We start from the raw sequence: 27,563 nt of genomic DNA, 5'->3' as shown, positions 1-27,563 counted from the left end.
TAATGGACCAAGAACACTACCCTGAGTAACACTAGGTATCACATTCCTATACTCACTATGGTGCCCATCAACAACAACTCTTTGCGACCCACCCACTCCCAACTGTTTGAGTTTGAAAACAAGGGCCTCATGATTAACCATGTCAAAGGCAGAACTAAAATCAAGGCCAATCGAGATTTCTTTACAGCACTGGAGATTGTAAGAAGGGCATCACATGCTCTAAGGTCTTTACGAAAGCTAAATGGCAAACTAGAGAACAGATGATTGCCTTCCACACACCTACAGTATTTAGATGTTTGCCAAAAGACATTTAAAAACTTTAGATAATATGAGAGTTATTGGAATTGGGTGGTCATTAGTTGGACTTGAGGTAACACAAACACATACATTACCAATTCTCCAGCAAGCTTCTCTTCTAGCTAACTTGTGCAAAATAACCTACAACTTTGGAGCTAAGAAATCTACAATTTTCCTAAAAAACAAAGGAAAAGTACAATTTGGGTCTACACCTCCATAAGCATCAAGGTCCATCTCAAATTCAAAGTAAAGCTGGTAATTCAAGTTCCCATTTAGTGTATAAGCCTTTTATCCCACAATAGGGATCATTGCCAATCTAGTTCTATGAGCAAGGAATTTACAGATTATTGTTACAAATACCTTAATGAATTCTTTTAATTTTTTGACAGAAGTAGTAATAAAAGACATACAGTATATTATATTGAATTTTTTGGCTTAAAAGATAATGATTAATCTATTGAATGGCTTTTTTAACATTGCCAGTTAATTAAATGAGATTAGGTCCAGATTATTATTTTTCCTTTATAATTTGAATTTAGTAATTCTGGTTAATATGAAATGCATTTCAGATTCACACTGCATGGTCTGTAGTACATCTTTTTCAGTCAGATAAGTAAAATAGATGTTTTAAAAATTAAAAGAGTACCCAGACTTTTGATACAGTTTCTAATATTTTTATGTCTTTTTCTAATTGAAGAACATGTGAAGTTAGAAATGGGAATGCAGTGAACACAAGACAAACCCCTTTGGCAAGAAAACTGGGCAAAATCAAAATTAATATGAAAGGATCTCTTATTGGGGATCAGTCGTGTGGTATAAATTGAATCAAAGAAATATTTCCTTCATTTTATCAGGTAGAGATGCCGAAAGAGGATCCTTCCCGATCCATGGGTGCTGGCTGTTGTCAAAGAAAGTTCCTAGATTTCTCTAGTCAAATAAACCAATCCCAGTTAATTAGAAAATTCAACAAAGGATCTAATTTATTTCAATTAATCCCTGATTTTCATATTACTTTTCCAGAAACTCAGTTTAATTGACACTTACCTGTAAACATTTTTAAGATTTAAAAATTTTCCCATTTTATTTTCCTTTTCCAAATACATGCCCTTAGTAAAGGAGTTTAAGGTCCCTGTGGTAGGGACTAAAGTGATATCAGCTGCTGGGGAAACAGAAACCTTTGAAGTTAGTGTTGGATTACATCAGGGGTCAGCATTAAGCTTGTTTTTATTTGTGTTGGTTTTGGATGTGTTAAGTGAAAGGATCAGAAATGAAGAGATGTGGAAGTTGCTATATGCAGAGGATTTGGTGATTACTGCTAAAAATGAAAAAGAATTACAGAGAAGGGTGGTAGAGTGGCAAAAAACTTTGGACAAGGGTGGTTTGACGGTAAATTCTTTATTGTTCATCTATTACTGTACATTAAGATGTCTTCCCCAGGATTTGTTAGCAATTTTTGCGTGGAGTGTGCTTGGAAATTGTTTTTAGAAGATCATGATCCGTATTCCCTTTGTGTATTGTATTGGGGGCAATACTTGTTTTTAATTAACTATTTTCGAAGAGAGTATTTCCCTCACGGTCACTTTCATGGAAAGGTATCATTCAGTGGTTGCTGATCAAGTTAATGGTTCAAATCACAAAAGGAAAAATTTCTGTTATTTCAGAAAAAAAAGCCAGAGAAATAAGGCTACATGATTATAGCAAGAATGACGACATTAATGATGAGTTTCATAAGCTCTTTCCTTTGTTAAAGTTAAGAAGTTCATTGAATTCTCTCATAATAGCAATAATGCTGGCCCTACCCGCCCCGTCACCAACCCTTACCTAACTCCCCAAGTTGATTCTAATGTTAATATAGTAGTGTTTCTTTCAGTAAGGGTTCTTTAAGTTTGATCTACAGTATAGATTCTAAAGCCTCAAATTCATTCTACTTTAGACCCTTCTACTGCAAAACCAAAACCCTTGCAATGCCACAATTATAGTCGCTCTCTAAGATAAATAGATTGTGAGGCAGTAGACCAAGTTGGTAATATGGATCGTAATATCCCTTCACTTGCTAAAGTAAGCTTGCAAGCTCATCACAGGTTCACCTATTTTGGTACCTGTGTTAATGGGGTTAAGATTGATAAAGTAGTGATTTAAGTAAAGAGCTCAAGTCAAACTGATGTCTTCAGATTGGTTTCTAAAAATACCCAAGCTTCCAGTCTTGGGTCAAATGCTTCAATCTCGGTATTGTCAGCAAGGAAATTGGTTATTGCAGACATTCTGGAAGGATTGCCAACTTTACTCTAAAATCTTACCATAGAACGTTACGACTTCCCTTCCCAGCTAATTCCAGTAGGGAGAAAACTTTCCCACTTTTCCATTTGGGAAAGCCTTTGACCTGATCTGTTGGTGCTAGCTGGGGTTAAAAAAGGTTGTTGTATCCCTCTAACTTCCAACCATCCCTTGTCAAAAAACCTAACCCTGTATCTGAGCTACCTGGCCAATACTGTACAGCAAAATCTCAGTGCTAAAAGCATATTTTCATGTTGTGATTCAAATAGATTTTAGGAAATGCCTTTGTTTCATCAATTCAAGTGCCCATGTTTTGGACTCTGGATGGCCCCTCAGGTATTCACTAAAAGGATGCCCCCCCCCCCCCCCATATCTTGAAATGGTTAAGATCACTGAGACTAAAAGTCTTCTGTACCTGAATAATTGGCTAATTTTAAACAATTAATAGAAGAGTATTCAAGTTTTATAAGAATGATTACTCAGGTTGTTGGATCAGTTGGGGTCCAGGTCATTTTTAAGAAGTACCTTCTGGCCCTGACTCTGAAGATTCAATATTTGGGAATGATAACAGCAACAGTTTCTTTTTAGGTTTCTCCTTTGGAGAAGAGGGTCCAGTCCTTTCTTCTTTTTCTGCTTAAAGTTCAAAACATCTAAGCCAGTGTCAGTTTGGATATGGATAAAGGCTTCTAAGAACCATGGGCTCCTTAGAGAAATTTGTCCCTCTGGGCATCCTGGGGATGAGGATCTTTCAATTTTATCAGAATTCACACTGGAATAAGACAACTGATCTAGATGCTGTCACTATTCTATCAATGAAAAATCAACTTCTGCCACTGAGTTCGTGGGACGGTCGCAGAAGATTATATTCTTTGGATTTGAAAATCCCAGATGTATCTCTGTTTGCAGATACTTCACAGGAAATGTAGGTAGCAGCTCTGGATCATTTACATCTCTTATGGAAATGGACACTACACATCAATTGCCTAGGGTAAGGCCACACCAAATGCAATGAGCATGGAGGTAACAGAAAAGATGTTCCTGCAGCAATTTTAAGCATATTGTATCTTAAATGGGTAGCCACACCAGATGAATGGGAAGGCTTGAGCCTCTGCAGTTTCTGCCAAGCAATGTAAAAAGACCACACAATTCTCCATCAGATAGTGACATATTTGCACAGGAGCGTAACTGGTGCAACCATGTGTCGTTTTGTCACTGTTTTGTTGCCAATTCGTACTTCTACTTTGACCCTTGCCACCTCTAGTGTGCCCTTACACTTTGAGTTAATACCAATATTTAAAACTCTTCAAGCTCAGGAATCACTAGTGGTAGGGAAGACAGTTGCAGTGTTTTCAAACAATATGTCAGAAACCAAGAAGGTTCAAGGAAGCACTGTAATCATGGACAGGTCTGAGAAGAATCCTTCTGCTTCCTTAATTCATTATGGAAAAACCAAACATATTACCAGATCAATTAAGCAGGAAGAGTCAGAGTTTGCCAAATGAATAGTTCCTGTATCCATTAATATGACAAAAGATTTGGAAATGATGGGGTCGCTTGAGCATAGACATGTTTGTAACATCCCTGAACAAAAAGATAGGTTTTTTTTTTTTTCACCCTTAGTTTGGAAGGTAGATACCAGTTACAAAACTAGTCAAATCTGGATCTTTACACACACCCACCATTTAGCTTGATTTAGCAGGTATTAAACAAATTCAGGATCTCCGCAAACAGCAGGAGGACACTCGTACCTCCTTTCTAGCTGGAGAGAGAGTGTTTCACATAATAAAGCTCAAACTATGGCACTCTAAACTAGAGAAGAATTATTTTGTCTCGTTTCTACAGTTAGATACATACATTGATGAGAATGAGCATAACGTCCAAGATGATATCATTGAGTTGTTGAAACAGTGTGTAGTATCATTTTTCTGTAAAGAAATGACACAATATTTACCTAAAAATAAAATTTTTTTAAAACTAATCAGTTTATCGACCCATTTTTACTCCCCATTAATGATCTACCTTATGAGTTTTTTTTTTTTTTTTTCAATACAAGAGAAATTCTTTTAATCAATTAATTATGCAGTTTCAGTACCTTACTTTTACTATTGTCAGCGCATAGGCTATATTTATTTCATAAAAATGTGTTCAGTATATTTTGTAATGTTAATTGTAATTAATTTAATAAAGGTCCGCTGAACTATCAAAAATTTTGTAAAAGGGACTGCCATGCAAAAAATCTCCCAATAGTTTGAGAACCACAGATCTACAGTAGGTGATCCAACTAGTGTAGAAGTGTGGTAGTTTATTTGAAAAGTTAAGGACGCCACAAAAGGTTCCTGTGACTCCCCTCATTATATAATTTCAAATATATCTTCGAATCTCAACAAATCTGGAGCTCAAGCTTTGCTAGCTGTAAATAGTATTAAGCAGTCAATTAGAAGGGTTCACTCACAAGAAAGTTGTGGACTATGTACACCCAGTCATAGGAAGGATATAGTATTCTCAGATGAGTATATGAAGACTCAAGAATGAAGAATTACTTTCTTTTTGACTCAGGTCAGGAAGAAGAGAAAATATTAATATTCTCCACACACATAAATCTTAATGTTTTAACTTCCTGCCAGAATGTTTCTGGGATAGTACTTTGAAAACTTTCCCTACACTATTTGAACAACTTTATACTATGCATTGCTTGAAGAAAGTTTTTTGTATTCCTTTGATATTTTGGTTATTGCCCAGTAAAAAAAGAGAAAACTTATGTTAGATTGCTGCAATATGTAAAAGAGTCAGCTCAATTCTCAATTATTTATTCAGTCACCACAGATTTTGAATGGAGTCGGGGTCCTTTTTGGAACCAGGGTCACTTTTGCCGCTGGGGTTTCTTTTTGAGGCGGGGTCCTTTTTGGTGGCAATGTCCCTTTTGGAGCCAGGTTTGTTTTGGAGCAAAGATCCTTTAGTGACGTCATAGCCATCACAAAACTCCTTCACCGGTATTCTGACAGTCATCCCAGCTTGCTAGGGTGACTGCGTTACCGGCTGGTACCCTGCTGGTAGCAGTTAGTTCAGCTGTCTCTGCCACCTTCCCTCTTACTTCCTTCCTTCACAGGAAGTGAATATTATTAGGGGGAAGATTGAGACGTCTCCTGACGGCTGCCGGTGGGAAACCTTACATACTTTGGGAAGTCCTCAGCCCTCCCTTGAGCTGCCATCCACATTTATTGCCGCCAATGTCATAGCCAGCGACAGGCCTTTAGTGGATGGGAGGAAGCCAGAATCCAACAGGTTCTTCCCCTTCCATTGGAACTTTCATTCTGGCAAGGAGACAGTAGGCAGCCTGATAATCCTCCTACACTTCCAACTGTTATGTTTAATCATAATAATAGGAAACTCTCCTTCTTAATGCTTTTTCTCTCTCTATCAGTTAGTACCGTCAGGTACTAACCTAACACTGGCAGTGCCGCCGGCTAAACTACAGTTTACAACTATACAGTAGTACACATGTTTTCTAACATACTCTGTGTTTCCTATCGCAGTCAATTGTTGGGACCACGATATTATGTTGAGGCTGAGTACTCCCTCAACACCCAGATGGTTTTTTCGATCATCAGGACCCTAAAAAGTCACTGATCAGTATTAATATATACTACAGGTGGATAATGTTAGTATAGACACTTACTAACTCTAACTCTAGTTCCTAGAGTTTGTTCTACCTGTATTCTCCCTCTCAGGGAAACTAAATATCATTACTGACGGAGGTCTCAGCAATGGCCTGGGAGAGGAAATACAGATATGTGTCTTTTCTACTTCCTTTCAAGCTTACTATCCTAAGCTATTATAAACAATAGTGATTACTATTGTTAATAAAAAATATATGCTTTTGTATCACAGATATAAAAAACGTGAATACTCATTGGGCCCTTTTTCCTGTACAGGAGGAGCTGATGGAGAAGTGTGCAGCATTGTTCTGCAACCACAAAGGCAAAGACTTTTGTGGCCACACGAAGTGCAGGACTCATGCCCCCTGATGCATCGTGTCGGGAGTGCTCAAGTATTGGGACCCGAAGGGTTGCCCCACCTGCTCTACTCTACTGACCAACAGCTTTGGAGAAGGCCCCCCTCCCAGTCAACATAGAGACTAGGGATACAGCGAGGGAGACCCTTCGCAAATGAGTAAGAGGGTTCCAGAAGAACTCTCCAGGACCATACTTACCCAACGATACCCTAAGGTGCCTACTGTTCCCCAAGGCTCTACCAAATGCGGTGGTGCCCCAGGAACAGGTCCAGTCTGCCCTCATACAACTGAAGATCAACGCAGACATAAATAAGGTACTGGAAGGCATGGACATCCACCAAGAAAGGATGTCAGAGGTGTCCAGTGACACTGAGCAGGACCTACTGCAAGGAGGAACTGAAGAAAATGTGGAACATCCACAATCGGAAGAAGAAGGATCCGTTTCAACGGCAACCGAAGACCCTCGTTTCTCCGTGATGGCATACCAACCTATGCCGTCAACTTCTTCAACCCAAATTCCACAACCAGTTGCACATGCCTACAAGAACGAAGAGATCCTCACTTAGATTTAACGGATGATGGAATTGTTCCCAAAGGAACAAGAGACGATGAGAGAATCACCTAGGCAGCAGCAGATACTGTTGCAGGAGAGGGCGGACCACCCTGGACCTACCAAGGGCTCCACTAAGAAGCCCCTTAGAATGTTGGATCTCCCTCACTGCTCTGAAACCAACCCCTGGAAGTATGCGGAGCATATGCCCTTGATGAATGGGAAACTATTCGTCTCGGAGAAGTTGGGGGCCAAACTAATTGAAGATCTTGAGTTCTGGCCTAACTTTTCAGCTTACCCAGACTGTTACGTGAGACTGCAGGATGAACATGCAGCCTGTGAGGTAATGGTACCCAAAGAGGTCATTGTCTTCGAGCATGACAAGGCGCAAGCCATCCTCCTGAAAACCTTGAAAGGAGCCGGGTACATCAACTCCAAAGTCTCAGCACTGAGCAAGAGACATCCCACCTTTCCTGCTCCTTCCTCCATCTCTTTCCCCTTTTCAGAGAAAGCACTAGACTTTGCCGTCAAGGCAGTCGACGAGGACAAACCCTGCCCAACCCTAGAGGAATGCAAACCATTCTCTCTAGCACTGCCTACCTGCAAAGAGAAATGGAAGGATGTCCACCTAACCTTCTCTGTCTCTAAGTTGGTTCCAGAGATAGCGGGCCAGCAGTTCAATGAGAACCTTCCAAAGTTGCCAGACCGTCTTCTGAGGAGGGAACAGGAGACGAAGGAGAGACTTGCGGCCACCCTTTCTCATCAGAACTGCCTGGAAATGAGTGCAGGTCTACATAGCGCCCCAGATATGTTTATCTTCCTGGCTAAGTCTCACATGGGGACCCTTGTGAAAGACTTATATGCTTTCCTCAGAGCAAGGAGTGCCTGCATAGAGTTCGTTTTGGCCTCAGCGACCATAAGACGTGAACCAAGGAAGCTGATTACCTCGAGCATCTGGGGTAAAGACCTTTTCCTACCGGAACTGGTCCAAGAAATCATAGCCAGAGCACCCACGGAGAACAGGAACCTTCTCCAAAAGTGGGGCATGAGCTCAAAGAGGAAATCTTCCTCGGACGGAGGTCCCCAGCCCAAGAATAAAAAGGCAAGGAGACCACGCAGACCTGCACAATTTCCTGCCGTGACTATGACCACGATGCCTCAGACCACCTTCCAGATGGTCCCTCAACAACTGGTAACCCAGGCGCCAGTGTTTAACCCTAACTTTGAGAGGCAGTCGACTTCCTTTCGCCCTAGTCAGAAAGGAAAAGGCCCTAAGAGAAGTTCTCCCGGAGGTAACTCCTCTCGGGGCTGAGGAGGACGTGGTCGCGGAAACAAATCCGCAGGACCCCCCAAGTAATGAGGGGCTCCAGGTAGGGGGCAGACTTTATCACTTTCGGGATTGCCGGACCATCGATCCCTGGGCCCACAGCTTAATCACGAATGGACTCGGGTGGAAATGGAACAGAACTCCACCCCATTTTCCAAAATTCTTCCAACCTTCCACCCCCTTGTTAGAAGAATATACCTCAGATCTCTTGAACAAGAAGGTAATAAGGAAAGCGAAGTCCATCAAATTCAAGGGAAGGCTGTTTTGTGTTCCCAAGAAAGACTCAGACAAACTCAGAGTCATTCTAGACTTGTCTCCACTCAACAAGTTCATCGAGAACAAGTTCCGGAAGCTTACTTTGCAACACATAAGGACCCTTCTACCGAAAGGGGCGTACAGTCTCAATAGACCTAGCAGATGCTTACTGGTATCTTCCAATGAGTTGCCCTTTCTCCTCCTACCTAGGATTCAAGCTACAGAAGAAGAAGTTTGTCTTCAGAGCAATGCCCTTCGGACTGAACACAGCCCCAAGGATATTCACGAAGCTAGCAGACACAATCATCCAGCAGCTACGCTCCGAAGGAGTTCAAGTGGTAGCGTATCTAGATGATTGGCTGGTATGGGCAGCATCCAAGACTACTTCTCTGCAGGCAGCCAACAAGGTGATCCAGTTCCTGGAACACCTGGACTTCAAGATCAATTGCAAGAAGTCTCGCCTTTCTCCAGCTCAGAAGTTCCAATGGCTAGGAATCCAATGGGACTTAAAGTCACACCACCTCTCCATTCCATCCAAGAAGAGGAGAGAGATAGCAGGATCTGTCAGGAGACTAATCCGTCACAACAGGATCTCAAGACGCCAACAGGAAAGAGTATTGGGCTCTCTCCAGTTCGCAGCAGTGACAGACCCGGTGCTAAAAGCACGTCTAAAAGAAGCATCAGGAGTCTGGAGAAGATACGCATCAAACGCTTGAAGAGATCAACTAAGGTTGACCCCGACCCTGTTGCGCATGCAGTTAAGGCCGTGGTTAACAGCCAAGAGCCTAGCACGGACAATTCCCTGCAACCACCACAACCATCAGGGGTGATACATACGGATGCCTCCTTGGAAGGATGGGGAGGCCATTCTCACGAGAGAAAAGTGCAAGGGAATTGGTCGTACCAGTTGAAAACCTTTCATATCAACATTTTGGAAGTTTTGGCAGTTTTCCTGACATTGAAGAAACTATCCCCTCTCAGAGCAATCCACCTCAGATTGGTCCTGAACAACGAAGTGATATTGAAATGTCTAAATCAACAAGGTTCGAGATTGCCTCACATCAACCATGTGATATTAGCCATCTTCTACCTAGCAAGGAGAAGGGATGGCACCTAACAGCAGTTCACCTGCAAGGGTTCCTCAACGTTATGGCGGACACTCTATCCAGGCGAAAGCCTATAGAGACAGAATGGTCCCTAGATGCAGACTCATTCTCTTTCATCTCGGAAAAAGTCCCGGAACTGCAGATCGACCTCTTCACAACGAGCGACAACAAGAAACTACCTCGTTACGTAGCCCCTTATATGGACCCTCAAGCAGAGGCGATGGACGCCATGTCCCTCGACTGGAATAGGTGGAATCGCATTTACCTGTTTCCACCAACCAATCTCCTGCTAAGAGTTCTCGACAAGCTAAGATCCTTCAGAGGGACAGTGGTCCCTCTGCCGGATCCAGTATTATCTCAACTGGTCCAGAAGTTGACTGTCTACGCTTCACCCTCGAGAACCAACAACCTACATCTCATGATTTTCTCGCCCTAGCGGCGAACAAAAAGTTTGGAATCTTGAAGGATGAAGTTGACTTCATCGAAGAGTATAAGTCGAGTTCGACTAGGAGACAATATGAATCGTCATGGAAGAAATTGGTTTCCTTTGTGAAAACAAGGAAACCGACAGAAATATCAATAGATTTCTGTCTCGCATTTTTCATATACCTACACGAACAAGGCCTGGCTTCTACTATGATTACCTCGTGTAAGTCGGCCCTGGCTAGACCACTTCTGTATGCCTTTGAAGTGGACCTCTCTAGTGAAATCTTTAATAAGATCCCAAAAGCATGCGCTAGATTCAAGCCAGCAACCCCACCAAAGCCCATCACGTGGTCTTTGGACAAAGTCTTGCACTATGCTTGGAACCTAAACAATGAGGGTTGTACTCAAAAGTATCTAACACAGAAAGTCATTTTTTTCTGTTTGCAATAGTCTCAGGGGCTAGAGTTAGTGAAATAGGGGCCTTATCCAGAAACGAAGGCCATATTTAGTTCCTAGACACAGGAGAACTGAACCTCTTTCCTGATCTTGCCTTTCTTGCCAAGAATGAGCTACCCACTAAGAGGTGGGGTCCTTGGAGAATCTGCCCACTGAAGGAAGATGCCTCTCTGTGCCCAGTAGAGTGTCTTAAGGTCTATCTTCGAAGAACTTCAGACTTCAAGGGAGGACAGCTCTTCAGAGGAGAAACTTCAGGATAAAACCTATCCCTAAGACAACTGAGAGTGAAGCTCACCTACTTTATTCGCAGAGCAGATCCTGACAGTACACCCGCAGGTCACGATCCGAGGAAAGTTGCTTCTTCGTTGAACTTCTTTCAACATATGGACTTTGAAAGACTCCGATCATACACTGGGTGGAGATCATCCAGGGTCTTCTACAAACACTATGCAAAGCAAGTACATGAAATAAAACATTTTGTGGTGGCGGCGGGTAGTGTCGTTAAACCCGTCATCTAGTGCTGCGATGAACAGTGGACTGTTTTGGGACTTTACAGTACATCGGGTTCATGGGTATACTTACCTTCTAGTGCAAATCACAACGATGATTAACATACTGTTCCATATAGGTGCATATCTGACCAATAACACCAGTGCCAAGTGAACGTTTGCGTCACAGTGCTTATGCATTTCCAAAAATCTGAACAAGTCGGACAGATTTGGTTTCACTTCTCCATTGAGTGGCATTATTCCAATAATGAAATTATATATTTTTTCTACTGGAGAAAATATGGACCCTGATGTGTTTTAATGCTGGATCAGATTCTTACTCTATTGTAACTACATTTGATAATTTAGTTGCAAACTAAAAATACTAAAACGTATTTGCGTCATTACTGCTACCTCAGTTACAGACAAATAAAACATGCCAGAGTTTTATTTAATCCCTATAAGGGCCTAAAAATTGAAATCAGGATACAGATTTCCATGGTAAGTAAAAGGTAAGCTCTAAAATTTTCCCTTCTGTTCCTACGGAAATACAAACCTTGAATCCTTATTGTCGATGTCGACACTTTCCCTGCAGGGGGCAGGAAGCACTAAACCAGCTCCAGGCTTAGTGGAAATGACAGTTACCTGGAATTTCACATACAGGTCTAGTAGACCAGATAAGGTAGAAGGCACATACACAAACCCACATCTATAGTAATTTCAAGTTAATTGTCTGGTATGCTTCCATCAGGACGACATGGCCCGAGCTCAAAACACAGATTTTGAGCAAAATGAAAAATCTATTTTTGGGTGAGAGTGCCATGTCATCCTGATGGACCCACCCTTGTGCTGATCCCTCCCAAAATTAATTTATCTGCGGCCATTTCTGCTTAACGACAAGAAAAGGAATAGCGTCGCGGTAGTAGTAGGGATGGAGGTCCACCGGGTACCTAGAACGGCACCCCCTTCTTTTGCCACTCTTCCCCCTTACATCAAAGAGTTAAATCTATTCGGGGTGAAGATTGCTATGTGTCGTATCTAGTATACGTCCCCTGATTTTATGCGATATCCTTTATTGGATACTCGCGCCAGGAGTTAGAATCCTGGAGACCTTCGGTTTAATTCCCTGGGAGTATCACTGTAGCAAATATCCCTTAAAAAGCTATTGAACCTTCCATCAGGATGACATGACGCTCTCACCCAAAAATAGATTTTTCACTTTGCTCAAAATCCATTATATATATATATATATATATATATATATATATATATATATATATATATATATATATATATATACTATATATATACTGTATATATATATATACATGTATATATATATACATACATATATATATATATACATACATATATATATATATATATATATATATATATATATATATATATATATATATATATATATATACATACATGTATATATATACATACATATATATATACATACATACATATATATATATATATATATATATATATATATATATATATATACATACATATATATACATACATATATATACATACATATATATATACATACATATATATACATACATATATATATATACATATATATACATACATATATATATATACATAGAAGATTTTCCCTACGTTGACCCTGAATGAATCTACTTTATAATACAGTAGTAGCACAAATAACCAGAATTGGGATCGTGGTCACCTCCAAAATTCAATGGGTTCTTCCGGTGGAGAGTATAATACCTATCCATTATTTAATTTTGGTGAAAATCCAGCAAGAAGTTTTTATGTAATCCTGCTCACAGACAAGACAGATAAGTAAATAAATAAATGCAGGTCATTTCATAACTTTCTTGGCAGTGGTAACAATGGAAAGTATTTTGAATAGTGTTAGGCAAGGATTTTATCAGTTACTAGAATTAGTTATTATAATATTTTTTTTTTTGTCATTTTTGACATGACCTTTGAAAAGCTTTTGCTTAAGATCTCACAATAAAATTTATTTCTGTTAGCCTTGGCTTCAGAAAACGAATCTGTGGACTACAAGTAATTTCTTTTAAGGTAGTTTATGAATATCAGGGAAGGTTCATAAAAACAGAGTATTTCAGTTATAAAATTTCTTATTTCTATACTTATCTGATATTCTTATACATGCCCACCCTCCTTCCCACTGATTAGTGGCGTCAAAGGATAGGGATGTCATTGCTTTAGTAGAGGCATTAGTTTGTTGGAAGGAAAGAAAACGGGAAATTCTTTATTTCAAAGAGTAGCATTGACATTGCAAGCTTCCAGAGATGAAAGCAATATGAACATCAAGTGAGTATAGAAATGCGAAGTTTTATTATTAAAATTCTGCTTTTGTAATATGTCTTACTGTACAGGTTTTACTGAATATTTTTAGCTATGCAATATGATTTTGTTTGTAAATTTTATAAAAGATAGTCTTTTAAATTTTTATTCTACTTATGATAAAACAGCAACATTCAACCCTAATTGGTGTTTCCCAGTCTAAATCTCATACCCATCAATTTTACAATATATTTTTTTTTTATGACATTTTGACTTTCCCTAATCAATAAGAACACAGTCGAGGTGATTAGTCTTTAGGTACTTGACTTAGGTTTGAAAGATTTGCATAAGTTGTATGATATCCCATGCTAAGGTGATATTAAATTAGAATGCTGTATAGATTTACAAGAAATATTACCTTATTTTGAGATACTGTACCATGAATCATCTGTACTTATGTTAAAAAATTTTATTCATCTTGTAAGTATTTACAAGAGGTAAATTATACACATGGAATGTAGAAAGGACCAAATTACTTTTAGATTGCGTTAATAGTACTGTACTTTGATTCTAAAAAATATTTTTTAGAAGGGGAAAACAGCACATGGTTTGTAGTATTGAACAAATTGTACAACATATGGTATTAGGAAATGCAAATTTCGATGTTTAAACATTGGGTAAGTACTTGCACCGTCTTTACAACCCCACAAAAATTTACTGCTTTTCTGTAGTGTTACTGCATTAAAAGAAAATGAGATGCTTATAGGAGAGAAATGATAGGGTTTTGTATCGTTGACTGGTGTCATGCAAGACTCAAAGCACCCCAATTATTCATAACATCTTTTTATTTCAATTTCAGTTGCTGTTTGATAGGGCTTAGTAGTCAGGCCATTTTGGTCTGGAGGTAGTAGAATATGCTTTCTTATTAGCATAAGGTAGTTCTTTTGAAGGGCAGGACCAAAAAGCTTTCTTCTCTCTGTATGTATTGATTAATTTGTCGTTTACGTATATTGCATTATTTTTGCACTGGGAAGTATTACTTGATTCTTCTGCATTTTTGCATGTGCATGTTTATATCATTGTGTATATATGGGCTACATTATTTCTTTAGCTTATAATGTACGTAGACTTTATATCTCTAATTTTACATTCAAATTAAGATTTTATTGATAGAATTGATTAATTCTTAAATACTGTACTGGAAAATTTTTTGAACTCAGGGAAATTTTCCATTATAGTTGTTTATAGTGTTTGTGTTTGATTTTATTGCATACTGTTTTATGGATTTGATATTGGTGGTGTTATGTGCATAGTGCCTTTTAGCATGTTACTGACTACTTAATTTCCATTTTGAATTTTTTTAAAGAATTTGATGTTAGCTATATCTTATTGTTATGCTATTTTTGTTTGAGAAATTTAAAATGGTGGCATGTTTTTAATCATTGTATTTTGTTAATATTATTTTGCCAACCCTGTTTGCAGATTATGGCATATGATATGTATTTCATTGTAATTTATATGCTGTAGGAAGTGGATATTGATAAAAAATATTCTCATTAGATGTGAGCAAACACATGGTTTACTATTTCATGTTCTTTCTAAGGTGAAAAGAAGAGATATGCGTTATAATGCCCAAAATTGTCATCAAGAGTTAAATTGAAAGGACTACAGGAAGTCAAGTGGATACCAGTCCAAAGTTTTTATATGATAATTCAAGAATGCTCTATTTAACTCCTCCTCCTCTCTTTCTTGTGGTGAAGACAGCTTTCTTGAATTTTAATTATTTCAATAATTCTTACCAAACTTTCATTGTGTTATACATTTTGCAAGCACAGCTTGGTTGGACAAATTGCAAAAGTTAGAGGATTAGCAGTGGGTTTCTATGATTAACTTACCTATACCTGTACTGTACATTGAGAATTATTGCTATACTTCTTGTGCACTAGAGACATCCATTATGATTCCCTCATTCTCATTTGGCAAGAGCTTGGTATGCATTTCATTTGGTGCTGCTACTTATATTGGAGGATTTGGTTTGCACCCTTTATCGGGAACTTTTATGCTATTATGGTTATATTAAGTTTTTAACTTTATATTTATGGTGTCTTGGGGCTAATGGCATACCAGTTGAGGTGTGGAAATGTCTGGAAAGGGAGGGTGTTGATTTACTCTGGGATCTTTTTAAAAAGATCTACTATCAAGAAAAAATTCTGGACAGCTGGAGAAATAGTCCCTATATTGTATATAGAGGAAAGGGGGATATACAGGATTGCTCCAACTATTAAGGGATAAAATTGATATCTGATACCATATAGCTATATGAATTAATTGTAGAGAGAAGAATAAGAAATGAAACAGCAGCAAGTGAAGAACACTTTAAATTTATGTGAGGAAGGGAAACAGTTGATACAATTTTTACCATTAGGCAAACTGTGGAAAAATATGCAGAAAGACAGAAGGGAATACATCTGGTTTTTATTGAGTTGAAGAAAGTGTATGATCAGGTACCGAGGCAAGAAGTGTGGAAATGTATCAGAGAGAAGGGTGTTTCAGAAAAGTCTGACCACCCAAGTAAAGAGCACTGTAGAAACAACAAGGAATTTTAGTGTTAGAGGTGGTTTACATCAAGGTTCTACTCTCAGCCCTTACATCTTTGATCATGTGATGGATGTTATTACAGCAGGTGTCAGAGAAGAAGTACCCTGGAATATGATGTTTGCTGATAATATTGTTTTGGTAGACATAACAAGAGAAGGGTGCATAGTACAAATCATGGGACATGAAGTTGAATCAAAACAAAAATCAAAGCATGATTGTATGTAGGTCGAGGACAGTTGCTCCTCAACATCCAGATCTCAGCATTGATAATGTTTATTAAATCTGTATGACTTAAGATTTCAGGTGTGATTCTCGACAGCAAGTTTACTTTTGAGAAACACATTAGGTCTGTGTCTTCTTCAATTGCAAAAAATTGGCTTATTGAGAGTCTTTTAAGATTTTCAGTGATCAATCTATTCTGAAGAAGTTTTTTAATTCTTTCATCCTACCTGGTTTTGAGTATTGTTCTACTTTATGGTCTTCATCTGCTGATCCTTATCTTAATTTGTTTGACAGGAACTTACAGTCTATTAAATTTCTTATTCGTGATCTAGATATTAATCTCGGGCACTGTCGTTCAATTAGTTCGTTATGCATGTTGCATAAGATTTTTCCTAATTCTGGCCCTTCTATACATTCAGATCTTTCCAGACAGTACCATAGTGTTCTAATACTAGGTATGCAGTTAATTCTAATAGTCAGGCCTTCTCCATCATGAGGCTCAATACTACACCGTGTTCTAGAAGTTTTATTCCAGTTATGAACAAATTGTCGAATAATCTTAATAATCGGGGTGGTTACACCGGTAGAACTTCAAAAATTTGAACTTGCAGCAAATGTTTTTATGTTGAACAGGCTGACATAAGCTTTTTTATAGTTTATATGAGACATGTTTTAATGTTGATACTGTTCTTAAGATATTTTATTTCAAATACTGTATTCATAACTTCTCATATAGTTTATTTATGTCCTTATATCCTCTCCTCACTGGGCTATTTTCCCTGTTACAGTCCTTTGGCTTATAGCATCCTGATATTCCAACTAGGGTTGTAGCTTAGCTAGTAATAATAATAATAATAATAATAATAATAATGATAATAATAATAATAATAATAATAATAATAATAATAATAATAATAATAATAATAATAATAATAAAGGAAACTAGAGATATAGAGACAAGCACTTGTAGATGGAAGTTTCAGAATAAGTAGGCCCAAGACAGAATGTGTGTGGATGAGAGGAGAAGGAAAACAGGGTGCTGTTAAAAGGGTCTTGGATAACATCAAGCGGGTTAACTTGTTCAAGTACCTTGGGTTCTATGTGAGGGATAATGGAGGCATAGACTCAGAAATTAACCACAGAATACAGTGTGCTTGGATGAACTGGAGAAGATCATCGGGAATTTTATGTGCTAAGAGAGTTATTGCAAAGGTGTGCTTCGATGAACTGGAGAAGATCATTGGGAATTTTGTGGGATAAGAAAGTTAGTGCAAAGGTAGAAGGATGGTTTTATAAAAATGTAGTTAGACCAGCTTTAGTGTAAGGAGCTGAAACTTGGCTAATAAAGAAGACTCAAGAAAAATAGTTAGAAGTGGCAGAAATGAGGATGTTATGATGAATGCGTGGAGTCACAAGAAGGGACAGGGTCGGAAATGGTGTCTGGAGTCACAAGAAAGGACATGATCAGAAAGGAGTATATAAGAGGGACAGTCAAAGTAGAGGTGTCGAAAACAGTTCAGCAAAGAAGACAACAGGTGTTTGTGCATGTCTTGTGAAGAGAAGATCTTGTGCGCCAAAGGGTCATGGACATAGAGGTGGAAAGATAAAGTAGCAAGTTACATGTGGGAAAACAGATTAAAAGAACAGGGTGCCTAGGATAGAAGAGAATGGGGAAGGCTTATTTGAAAGAGCAACCTCATATAGATAGGGGTAAAGACTGTAGACAAAGAAGAAGATTCAAGTCGTCTTCAGATATAAGACTATATTTACAGTCGGTGCTCTGTCTCCGCTAGGGTTAGGTTACAGAAACAGGCTCAAAAATCGAGAATTGGCAAATTCATGCTGCCCTAGGCTGGGTCAACTCATAACCAACCAACTCACTGCCCACTGCCTACACACAGTTGACCAACACACTAGGTAACCCATTGTACTGCACTATATTGTTTTCTTGTGGTTTCCATCACAGTATGAATGTGGTATCTCTTAATAAATGCACCAGTAAGTTTATATACTGTACTGTACTTCAGAGAAGTGTGTACAGTACATACATATGTATAGTACACAATAAGACAGCTCATCACCACTTCTGAACTGTATTGTATACTATTACCGATATAACAACAAATTTCTGTTGTTCATATCTATCAACACTTGTTGACACTGTATTGTATATTACTGTAATGTATGTACAGTACTATCACTAAGGTTCAACTTAATTTAGCTAAGTTACAGCAACACATCACTCATAAGTAATGACTGCTATGCTTAGTCAAACACCTAGTCTATGATTATTGTACAATAAGGTGTATGGTATTCCATGTGCAGTACTGTACTGTAGTTAATATAATAATACTCTACATTAATATTACAATGATACACTAACAAAAAAAAGGAAAAGAAACAGTAACAGTACAAACACCACTAACTGTTTTCGTATAAAGTTGTACACAGTAACATGTCATGAACCATGATGCAATTCTTGAGGCATCACCTTTTTTGCATATCACACTGTAACTTATTCTGTACCAAACTTTAAACACTATTTACTGTACACATTGCAACCATATATAGGTACTATTTATACAGCTGTGAAAAAAAATCAAATACATTCATTAATGTTGTACTTTACAGTAATAATTTGGATGAGTGTACCATACGGTACACACTAAATACAAAAGTATCTTTTTTATAATACTACAGTATTTACAAAAACAGATATATTACAGTACATAATATATGACATAACTTACAGGAAACATTCCGCAAAATGGCACACAGTTGGTAAGGTGGATGAAGGATAAGCCATGCATTTACAAATAGGTGAATGACAAAATGAACGATGAAGGGACGTAACTGCACAATATGATATATCTACGCGGATGATCCATTACTGTTGCAAAGAAAAAAAATATTTAAAATGGATTAGTCAAATACATGAATATTGTATACTGTACAGTAGACTAGAAATGTACATACAGTACAAGTAAATGTACAGATACTGTAGTATACTGTACTGTACATGTTTCTTTATACTGTATAGTATAAAACAAACAACGAATAAAAAGTTATACCCGTATTTACTGTAATTTTAACTTTATAGTATTGAAAAAATTAAAACAATGTTAAGAACTGTGCAGTACTGTATCATTATACTTTAATGCACTCTACTTACATAGTGTACATATGTACTGTAAAATTTAAAAAAAAAAAAATTTCAAATGGAAAATTTACTGAAAAATATTTCACCATTCTGTAAGGGGAGGAAGATCACTTATGGCATCATCATCGTAAGTTTCATTGTGGTTTCCAGAGGAGGGGTTGCTGCATGTGGATTTCCTGGAGGAGTGGTTTTAGGCTCAGGTGAATCCGTAGTTAGAGGAGGTGGGTGTGATGGCTAAGGCTCAGGCTTGGGCTCAGTGATTGGAGAAGGTGGTGGTGACTGTTTCTCATGACAGAGGAAGAACATTGTTATGGGCAGCTACTTTGTCGAATTCTTCATCTCATTCAAGATGCTCTTGTAACCAGCAAAAATATCATCCATGGAACATATGAACTTCAGGGCATGTGGCAATGAATGATCTATTATTATTATTTTCATTATTATTATTATTATTATTATTATTATTATTACTAGCTAAGCTACAACCCTAGTTGGAAAAGCAGGATGCTATAAGCCCAGAGGCTCCAACAAGGAAAATAGCCCAGCGAGGAAAGGGAAAAAGGAAAATAGAATATTTTAAGAAGAATAACAACATTAAAATATCTCCCATATAAACTATAAAAACTTTAACAAAACAAGAAAAAGAGAAATAGGATAGAATAGAGTGCTCAAGTGTACCCTCAAGCAAGAGAACTCTAACCCAAGATAGTGGAAGACCATGGTACAGAGGCTATGTCACTACCCAAGACTAGAGAACAATGGTTTGATTTTGGAATGTCCTTCTCCTGGAACAGCGGCTTACCATAGCTAAAGAGTCTCTTCTACCCTTACCAAGAGGAAAGTGGCCACTGAATAACTGGTGCAGTAAACCCTTGAGTGATTAAGAATTGTTTGGCAATTTGTGTTGTCAGGTGTATGAGGACAGAGGAGAATATGTAAAGAAAAGGCCAGACTATTCAGTGTGGATGTGTGTAGGCAAAGGGAACCGTAACCAGAGAGAAGGATACGATGTAGTACCATCTGGCCAGTCAAAAGACCCCATAACTCTCTAGCAGTAGTATCTCAATGGGTGGCTGGTGCCCTAGCCAACCTACTGCCTATCTACGCTGTATGTCCTTTGCTTCAACACTTCCATCAACTGTGTCATCTCTGTCAACTTCTCGAACATGATGTCTTCTTCATCCTCCTTGTCAGGTCATCAGACTCATCCTCTTTGTCACTTGCAGAACAGACTAATTCAGCCAGGTCTTCATCAGTCAGCTCTTCATATTGACCATCTAGCAATTCCAAGAAGTCGTCCTCAGCCACTTCCATGAAGCCTTCAACTTTGACTACCCTTGCCAAAGTCACAATCTTCTTGACAGTCTCTTGGAAGACTTTATTAGGACTAAAAACGCCAAAGTCCTTCATGTACCCTGGTCACACGTTTCCAGCATGCAGTGACGGTCTCAGGTTTGACATCGTGGAAGAAATCCTTGACAACAGACAGACAGTCTGCAATTGTGAACTTCTTCCAATTTGCCATTACGCTGAGGTCGTAATGGTAGCTACTTGAAGTCGCGCCATTACTCGTAGGCTGTAGTGATCCCTGAAGTTCTTGATGACTTCCTGGTCCATAACCTGGATGAGGGCAGTGATGCTCATAGGAAAGAACACCACATGCACGTGTAAGAATCATTACCCCAATGTAGGATGAATGTTTGGGAGCAGTGTCAAGGGTGAGGAGGACCCTGAACTCCATGCCCTTACTCTCGAAATAGTCCTTTGCGTCCTGCAAAAAGCTGTACTAAAATCAGCTAAAAATTAGTTCATTCGTCATCCATGCCTTCTTTTTGTGCATCCAATACACAGGGAGAAAATGATGTTATGATGTTGGAGTACAAGGGGCCTTGCCAAAATATAAATGAAGCCGGATTCAATGAGGTACACTTGGGGAAGACAGAAAAAGGCACATTTGTTAGAATGAGGTTTTGTTAGTAATATTTCATACAAAAACGCACAATATTATTACTGTACTATTTGTTTTTAACAAGATACCCTAAGTTACTCTACAAACAATCAATAAGAAAATTCTTAAATGTAAGATGCATTTTACAAGTAAATTAGAGAAATGGAAAAAGGTTTACACTGTAAGCTTACCTGTCCTTTGCCACCTTAAAATCAGGAGTACGCCATTCCTCTTTGGCAATGAACATTTTCTGGGGCATCTTCCAAAAAGACCTGTCAAGCAATAAAATATTTTATACATATATTGAATATGTACAATACAGTATATGTTATAAACAGTACTATAAAATACAGTAATTTACTGTACAGTACATGTAAATGTAAGTAAATGCTTGCATACACTAATTAACATTTACATTAAGCGTACGTAGGCCAAAAAGGCAAAAATTTAAATAATAAATCAAATCCTGATTACTGTAGGTACAGAAAACTAATGCAAATTACAAACTATAGATTCATACAATCGTCACATGTCTCTATGGTACGCTACAGTTTAAAAGAAAAAGAAAATTCAAGTTGATTTAAATGAATGATTTAAGATTTTTATATATACTGTAAATGTCTATAAACTTACCAGTTTCTTCCATGTTCCAAAATTGTTCCAGTTTTTACCCCTTCTCCACAATGAGTTTTTGAAGCTTGTCTAGAAAAATTGCGGCTTCTGGTGACCGGCTGAGGTTAATCTTCCGTGAAAGGGCGGAGCAGAGACTTGACTTTTCCCCGGATAGCTTGCAAGTCAATGGAAATTCTCTTCCAATGCTAATCCGTGATCCACAGAAACAGGGCATTTTCCATTTTGATCATGCCCTTTTTCCTCACCTTAGATACAACCCTCACATCTGCATGGGGCACTGGCAGTCACGGAAGTGTGAGTTTTCACTGCATTCTTTTCTATGTATAGTACCTCACTGCACTCTCATTAATGCTGTAAAGTCTTCCTACAGCAGCATACTTTATCCCTTCCTTACACATATCGAAGACTTTAACCTTGTTCTCAAGAGTCATGACCTTCCTCTGCCGTTTGGCAAAACCTTCGGAAGTTGAAGCAGCTCTCTTAGGGACCGTGGTGTCGACGAAGTAAGGCAAAGTGATGCTAACACAAAGAAGACTAAAGAAGGAGATCCAGATGCAAATTCAGATAATGCAAGAGTTAGGCCAAGTCAGCTGTGCAGATATGACACGAGGCATGACAGGTGTAAATGAGTGTGGTTTATTTGAAATCATCGGCTCACGAAAGTACTTATTTGGGAATTTTTATTAAATAGGTTATGCAGTTCTCTGTATCACAAATAACCAAATCCATAAAGATAAAACCGTGAATATTGAGGGTTGGCTGTAGTCTGTAATATCCCTCATGTACAAGTCATAATTTTCACATGCTTGAATATGTTTTCCCTGCTGAAGTAAAGTATGTGATTACAGTTCTGTATAGGTTTCATGTGAGGAAGGGTTTCATAGATGAAATAGTATTAGATTTACTAAATATAATATCCCAAGAGGGCAAGAATAATAAAGATGAACACAGTTCAGGTAATTCTTCCCATTTGTCAGATGGTAGCCTAGCTAAAAACTAATTTTTTGTTGATATTACATTACACATTTTTAGTTAAATAATTGACCTTTTAATGTTAATAATATGACTGCTATTAGTTCTAGGGGTCTCAGATAATTTCCTGGTATTTCACTTTTTGATTTTGAGCTCCTATCAGTAGCTTAAGCTGATAGTGTTCTTTCCAAAGCAAAAATAAACAGAATATTTTCTTTTCTATCTTATCCTTAGGTTGAAACCATGACTAGACTTTCAGTACAGTAGGTATTGCTTGGGTACGAAAGCCCAGTGAGCATGAGTCTGATATACCACAATCCTTACTTAAATAGAGGAGAGAGACATTTAAAGCTCTCTCTCTTTGTCCAGTTAGATCATTAACCCTCTGGTAATATGATGATGCATTTTGCATCAAAATTATTATTTCCCCTGGTGATTCGATGATGCGTTTAGCGTTTTATCAATATTTATTTTGCAGAAAAACTTGGCATAAATAAACTAGTCAACCTATGAAAACAAGATTCACCATGCATGTGTAGATATGCTACATCTAAAATACAGGCCTAACAGAAAACTGATAGATCCCATGGTAGGATTCCACCCACATTTAATTCTTATTGCCATGTGACCCAATGCATCTGTGCTTGAATTCGCTAATGGAAAACATTTTTTGGATTCTTTTTGTGGATTGTGTTTTGCAGTGATTATTGCTTGAAAATTTTCTAGTGTTTTATTGTGTTTTATCGTTGAATAACATGAATTATCTGGTTGCTTGATAGCCTCTTTCCTTGTTTGTAAAATATTAAAGATATTCAGCATATGTTAATACTTTACATAAAAAAAAACATTTCTATCTCCCAGCTTCAATTAATTTTATTTTTCAATGGAACACCTATTGATTTTATTTTGCAATTTTATAGGAAAATTTTGTCAGTTTTTCAATGCCAGTTTTATTTTTTTGTAGCTTTATTTGTTACAGTTGTTGTTACCAAAATACAGTATTAAATGTATATACAGTATATAGCCATTAGCCGAAAGAATCAGCGAGAATTTGTATGCATAGATAATGTTTTGTTAGCAGGTTTATGCACTTGTAAGTAATTGTAATGTCCATGTCCCATACATCTTTGACAAGGACATTTTTATACTATTACATTCTACAAGAAATGATGTAAATATATAAATAGTATAGGAAAACTGTTAGTGTAAATTACCTTACAACCAGAATGAAAACTTTAGTTTGTGATCCTATGACATTTTCTTTATATCTTTCTAACAATACATATTATTTTTATTTAAGTGTTATGTAGGAAATTTAATCAGCATTTTAATACCACTTTTATATTCTTTCTATCTTTATTACTTATTTATGTATGATACAAATGTCGAGATAAATTCAGTAGGTTGGAAAATCTGAAAATGACACTCCTTAGAAATTAGCATTTTTTGAATAGTAACAGCTCATTAGCAAGTATATTGAGGACAAAATGATTGCTTCCACGTAAAAGATTATTATTTTCATGTTTATTTCAAAAGCATATAATTGATTTTCTTTAAAAATTTCACGTTCAAGGTTTTGTTATCATTTATAAGCCTCACAAAGATATGCTGATTGCTTTAGTATAAAGTTTAATCATTTGCCAACATCATACAAAAAAACCAGAAGCATATATCAGTTATAGTTTAGACGTGCCGAATTTTACAAAAAAAAATTTTGAGCAAGCGCCACTGTTGCCTCTTGGCAAAAGCGATGTACCTGACTGCTCCTTTGGTTCAGGCATAACCATAAAAGAGTTAATAAGTGAGCAGCTCCTTCATGTAAAATTGCTGCATATCTTATTTGCATACTTGAAGATAATTCTCACCTTATGTCAAAGAATGCTACGTCAATTTTTAGGGAGAATTTAATCATAATATGGGTATCATAACTTATAAGTGTCTATTCTTCCTTTCTTCAAAATTAGAAAGCATGCAATTCCTCTTGATTTGCTTCGAATATTTCCTTGCAAAGGGTAATTAGTACATACCAGTAGAGGTGTAACTCAATTTTTGTTTCCTTGTTTTTAAGTATAACTTTTGCTGCAGGAGATTGATTAGAGTTAATAATCTCTTCATCTTTTGTTTGTTTTTGTTTTGTATTGTTATTTTATTAGCTGGTAGAGTTATAGATTGAGTTAAGGTATTTTAGAGTGGTTAGATCAGTACCTTGACTTCTTTAGAGACATTCTTTTGAATAGCCCTTATTTACTTGGTTGGTGGTGGAATAATACTCTTATGGTAAAGGGAATCCTTGCCTTTGTAAGTCATATCACCGTTTAATGGAATTTAATAGTCCCGTTATCAACCGTACATTGCTTTGAGGTTAGTACTGTACTCTGATGTTGAATCTACTCTAAGAGTCATACAAAGTATTTTTGTTATTTATCTCTTATTGCTGAGTGGATTTTTATGACTACTCCCAATGTTTACCATCCCCACCTTCCGTACAATGTGGGAATCGGCACAATGAATGTTGGGTAAGATTTACTAAAATAGATCAGATTATGAAAATAGTTTTTTTTCAATATCTATCTAACATTCATAGGATCCCATCCTACTGCCAAGATCTAGTGGGGACCAAACTAAAATGTGGGATTCAATATTGCAGCTTCTAACAGCCTGAATTATAGTAGTACTGTGCATAGTTCTTGAATTACAGGTATAGGAGGACTAGTCACACAATGCACAACAAATACTCAAAATTCTTAGTTTACCAGCCAAGTTGTTCTTGTGAAATATATGGCACAAGAAATGCTGGGTAAGTTTTGAAATGATAAATTTCAGTTTAAAAGAAATTATAAGCATCCTGATAACTATAGTGTACAGTAGTGATAAAACTATTACTCATTCATTGATATTTGCTTTGATTAAAGTGTTGCAGATAGATAAAAAACTGTAAAATAGTAAAATACTCTGATAGCCGTCATGTTCAGAGAACAAGTGCCCTCAAGTGAGCCTGGAAGATACACCAAGTACTATAGAGCAGTCACTGATATTAAGGTTTCAGGCTCTATCGACCCAGTTAACTTTATGTGGTCTTATATCAGCTTTTGCTTCTTGGTGATAAATACAGTGTAACTATAATTTCCTTTTCATGTCCATTATGTAACATGTTTCTTTTAAATATCTGCTTTGACTTCCAGTATACTTTGTGCTGCAATGTTTTGATTATGACCAAAAGCCAGTATCAGGATTGTAACTAAGTAATAAAATAAATTAGTCTCTAGGTGGGATTAGACCCACATGATATGCACCACGCTTTTGTTATCCTTGAGGCCTGCTAAAACAGCTGACTCAGTAATACGTTGGAGCTGTAGTATGGTAATATATACCTATAAGAGTATTTCCTTACCATAATTGTTGCTTCAGGACAAATACTGGATTCGTTTCTTTCATGAAATTTTCAGTCACTGAACTGGTTTCCTGCACACTGGAAAGTTGAACTTGGAACTGTGGTCATCCTTTGATGGAATTTTAAGTTTTATGTACACATTTCTGGGAGCTTTATCAGAAAATAAAACAAAAATAAAACTTACTGTAAACTTTTTTAGTATCTTCAGCTGTCTGGTTGTATTCCCAAATCCCACAGTGAGAGCCTCACTGTAGTCGCCTTATTGTTTATGATTTTTTTTTTCTTTTTCAAGTTAAATTTACTGTATTCTCCAAGTTTGATGGTGAACAGAGTAGAGTTGAACATACAGTACAGTTTTTTCCAAGCATTATTTGGGTAATTATTATTAAATTTCCTCCCCTTTCAGGAAAATATAAGATACTGTATTCAACTTTATTTTATATGTCGGACAATTTATGGCTGCCATGTTTCTTTAATCCTTGGAGAGAAAGTGAAATAGTATGATACTATGTGTTTGTTTAACATATCATAAAAATTGAAAAATATTAGTAATATTGAAATAACCTTACCCATTTGTTTTATGCTGGATATGTACAGTATTCATGTTAATATGTGTGTACATGTGTATTGGTTAAAATAACTAAACCTCTGTTCATGATTATTTGATCCCAGAGTGAAATTATGTACAGTACTTGCAATATTTGGGGTTCAATTCCCAACAAAAGAGGATACTGTGTAAAATTTCAAGATTGGCTAATATTGAATTGTGGTATAGTTTCTTTAATCTATATATCTATGTGCGCTGAGCATATTTTTATGCATATGTACATTGTATATATATATTCATAGGTTATCTAGTACATATTTGATTTTTCTTAATAGGTAAATCAGTTTATATTACCTGGATGAAATTCATCAAAATTTACTGCTACTCTCACATCAGCAAAGTTGCTCTTATTTATTTAGCTTATATATTGCCTTGAAATTTATAGTTATTAGTGCTAACCAGATAGTAAATTATTCAGCAAAGTATTGGCAGAAGATTGTAATATTGTTTTTGTTGCTGAATAACTAGATAGTAGCATGATCATAGTTACAATGCCAATATCACTGCTATCATCCAAATTTTATATTTGTGTGCTTTTGGGTTCTT

The 27,563-nt window shown here is 37.1% G+C and overlaps 1 protein-coding gene across 11 annotated transcripts in view; it reads left to right on the top strand.

The window, feature by feature from the left end:
• Plc21C (Phospholipase C at 21C) overlaps positions 1-27,563 on the top strand; it is a 935,201-nt gene that overhangs the window by 786,635 nt on the left and 121,003 nt on the right. The window lies entirely within an intron of this gene.

The sequence above is a fragment of the Palaemon carinicauda genome, chromosome 6, assembly GCF_036898095.1.
Source record: "Palaemon carinicauda isolate YSFRI2023 chromosome 6, ASM3689809v2, whole genome shotgun sequence".
Classification (NCBI taxonomy): Eukaryota; Metazoa; Arthropoda; class Malacostraca; order Decapoda; family Palaemonidae; genus Palaemon; species Palaemon carinicauda.
Note: the sequence above shows the minus strand (reverse complement) of the source record. Positions and strands in the feature narration are given on the sequence as shown.